The sequence below is a fragment of the Malaclemys terrapin genome, chromosome 20 (genome assembly GCF_027887155.1).
Source record: "Malaclemys terrapin pileata isolate rMalTer1 chromosome 20, rMalTer1.hap1, whole genome shotgun sequence".
NCBI lineage: Eukaryota > Metazoa > Chordata > Testudines > Emydidae > Malaclemys > Malaclemys terrapin.
In genome coordinates this window covers 16,290,157-16,293,936 of record NC_071524.1, presented here as the reverse complement: position 1 = coordinate 16,293,936, position 3,780 = coordinate 16,290,157, and positions in this window count along the sequence as shown.

The following is a 3,780-nucleotide window of genomic DNA, read 5'->3' as shown; positions in this document are numbered from 1 at the left end:
CCCGCATGTCAAGTCGCTCCGCCAGCCACGTGGAGCCATCGGGCAACAACAGCTGGGGGCGGAGGAGCCACGCCCCCTTTTGCACAAGCCACGCCCACCGCCTCCACCCACCGGGGGGGGGGGAACTTACCACCGCCCCCCCCTGCGAGGCTCCCGCAGCCCCTGATCCCCTCTCCCTAAGGCCTGGGGAGTTTAATGCCCCTCACAGCAGTGGCAGTGCGAGACCAGGCGGCACCCAGCGGCGTGGGTCCCAGGAGATTAGCCAGCCACGGCGGGCGCGGTTAGGTGGCCCTTGGGGTCACGGCTAACCCGCTCCCCAGCGCTCAGGGGACAGTGTTTTCCTCAGCCCTGAGCGCTGTAGCGAGGTTGGTGTCATTTTGAAGTGTAGACCAGGCTCTAGGTTAGACAGGCAGGGCAGGGTCGACGAGATGGGGGGAAGCCGGTACAAATTACCAGGGGCCGGCGGTCTGGAAGGGGGCCCAGGGCCTGGCTTCATCAGCCCTGTTTAGCCGGTCTGCCCTTGCTGGGGGGGCCCAAAAATTTTTTTCGCCGGGGCTCAAACCCGCTCTCGGCAGCCCTGAGGCAGGGGGCTGCTTAGAGTCATACAATATCAGGGTTAGAAGGGACTTCAGGAGGTATCTAGTCCAACCCCCTGCTCAAAGCAGGGCCAATCCCCAAATTTTTACCCCAGTTCCCTAAATGGCCCCCTCAAGGATTGAACTCACAACCCTGGGTGTAGCAGGCCAATGCTCAGACCAGCATGACTCGGACTCCTAAGTGCAGCTGTGCTACACATACCTACGACTGATCAGGGACTGGAGGATGGCGAAGCTACCCCAGCCCCGCCCGCTAGCCCAGCCCCAAGAGGGCTTCTCCTGGGGCGACCCAGGCCAGGACGCTGCAGCCTTGCCACGGCTCTTGGAGGAACCGGTCTAACACTGGCTGTTCGCGTTGTCCGGGTTAGGCCTCGGCTACACCTACAAATGAGATCGGCCTAGCTCCAAACCTCAGGGAGATGAAAAACGTTGTTGTTTGTTCGGTCAGGGCCGGCTTTATGAACTGCGGGGCCCGATTCGAATACCCGGCGGCGGTCTGGGGCTTCGGCGGCACCGAAGGACCCCCCGCCACCAGAATGCCGCCGAAGACCCCCCCCCGCGGACCCCCCCCCCCGCTGGGTGAGTAAAAAAAAAACAAAATTAAAAAAGCACCTAAGGTGTGGGGCCCTCTTAGGAGCGGGGACCGATTCCGGGGAATCGGCCTAAAGCCGGCCCTGAGTTTGGTCGACCTCCTCGCCGTTGTAGATGCGGTCAGGTCGACCGAAAAATTCTTCCAGCCACCGAGCTCCTGCCTCTGAGACAGGTGGATGAGCGACAGCCATGGACAAACTGTCTGGGACGTAGGCAGGGTTATACTACAGCTCCCCAGGGCGCAGCTACCGGACCGTAGCTGTTCTCCTGTAGCCACTGCAGATGGGTGGATATAGGGATAGATAGAGGGGTGTGGGGGGGATGGATAGATAGAGGGGGTGGATGGGGATAGATAGATAGATAGATGTGTAGACAGAAAGACAGAAATTCTAAGTCATAAATAGATAACCCCCAATAGATTTGAAAGGGTTTCTTATCCTACACCTCTGTTTTGCACCTGGTTTGAAACAAAACTTCCTGTCATTGGAAGACAGTTAAAACACAAACACTTTCCTCCTTTCCCCCCACCCCCCGATACCCCTCCCCGAGGTGGGCCTGGAACCCAGGAGTTGCCGGTGGCACCCAGCAAACCAGAGGCCCCAGCCTGCCCCCCTGTCTCAGGTCTCGCACCCTGACAGACAGGCAGTGAAGAGCAGACCCGGGCCCAGATCCTTAAAGCAATCAAGGTGCCCAACCTTGGATCACTTCCACTGGCTGTTAGGAGCCAGAGGGGCCTGGCCCAGGGCTAGCTGTCCATTTGAAGAGGTGTTGGGGGGCATTAAGCTAAAATCCAGGAGCTCCCCACTATTCATGCCCTGTGGGAGGAGAGGGGTGTCTAGTGGTTAGAGCAGGGATGGGGGGGGGGAACTTGAGAGTCAGGACTCCTGGGTTCTATTCCCGCTTCTGGGGGGGGTCCAGTGGTTAGAGCAGGCGGTGGGGGGAACTGAGATCAGCTCCCACACCCTATAAACCAGCTTCTTAGACAATCTCCGGCCCAGTAACCCTACCTGCTGGGGTGACCCGCCGAGCTGCTATTCAATGCTACAGCCACAATCCTGGCTGGGGTCCACCGGGCTGTGGGGGAACTGCTTAGACCCCCCAGTTACAGCCCCCACCCTCCAAGCTTTGCTCAACTCAAGTTGACTGAGGTTATTTCTTCAGGGGGTCACAGACCCCCTTGCCCCCATCAGCTTGTGTGTGACTGACAGTCCCCAGTGGCCAGATATCTGCACTGTGTCCTCCTCTACCAAAGAGGCACAACATCAACTGCGTGTTGCTTGTTTGATTTGTGAAGTGGGGTTTAGGGGCTGGGGAGGGGCGCTGGCCTGAGAGCCCTGGGGACGGTCAGCGGCTGTTTAGCCACAGAACAGGGACACCTCAGGCAGCAGCAGGACAAACCTTGGCTGTGAAACGCCCTTGGGATACTCAAGGGATGGATCATTGGGCACGTTGCACTCAGATGCAGCCGCCTCTGGGGTGGAGCCATGGGGGGCAGTTTATACAGCATAGTATCCTGCACCCAGCACTGAGATGCAGCCACCTCTGGGCTAGGAGGTGGCAGCTGTTTGTACAAGGAGCCTTCACCCACTGCTGAGGTGGGGTGCAGCCACCTCGGGGGGGGGGGGGCAGAGCAGCTGTTCATGCAGGGAGCGCACCGACAGCACTGAGATGCAGCCACCTCTGGGGTGAGGAGCAGCAGCCCTGTGTGCACGTGCACAACGCTGCATGCCAAGTTAGGACAGGAAGGGAAGGAGGAGGCTGTAACCGGCTCAAAGTGCAGGAGACATTTAAGGATGCAAAATGGAATCACCTGCATGAGAACAGGGGTTGGACACTGGGGCTAGCCCCCCCAACTCTTGGGGGACAGGCATGGGGATTGAAGGAGCTCAGGACCCCCATTTGTACATCTCCCTCGACAGATGGATGGCTTTGTCCTGGAGCACCGGGGCCAGCGGGACTGCAAGTGAGCGCCTCCCCCTTCTTCACGCACCAGGCCCCCCCGACACTGCATGGAGGGCCACAGAGACTGAAGGGAGAGCGCCCCCTACTGGGGCACCCCACTTTGCTCCCCAGCATTGCACTGGGGCCAGCAGCATTGCCAGGGGAGCCTCCCCCCGCACAGAAGCAGCCCAGCATGGGAGAGCACTTAGGAAGGTGAGCAGGCGGGAGGTTGCAAGACAACAGGCTACTGCGTTGAGACCTGCTGAAATGCCCCAGTGCAAAAACATATCCCTGACAGCTGACTGACCCCCTCTCAGCCAAGCTGCAGGCAACGGCCTGCTGCCATAAACTGTTATAGGAAGTGGTGTGAGTGCTGCACTCCGCCCCAGAGGCAGCTGCATTTCAGCCACAGAAAAAACTCATTGAGGCAGGACACCTGGGTTCTATTCCTGGCTGGTCACACCCCCATTTTGTGCCTCAGTTCCTCCTCCCCTCCTTTGTCCATTTAGGCCCAGCTCCTCAAAAAGAACTTGGAGGCTTAATTCGCATTGCCGGCAGCTGGGCCTAAGCCCTCAGGGGCCAGGGCTGTCCCTCACCCTGCATATGTACCGTAATACGCCGCATAGCAACCACAAACCTGCCCACCCACGCT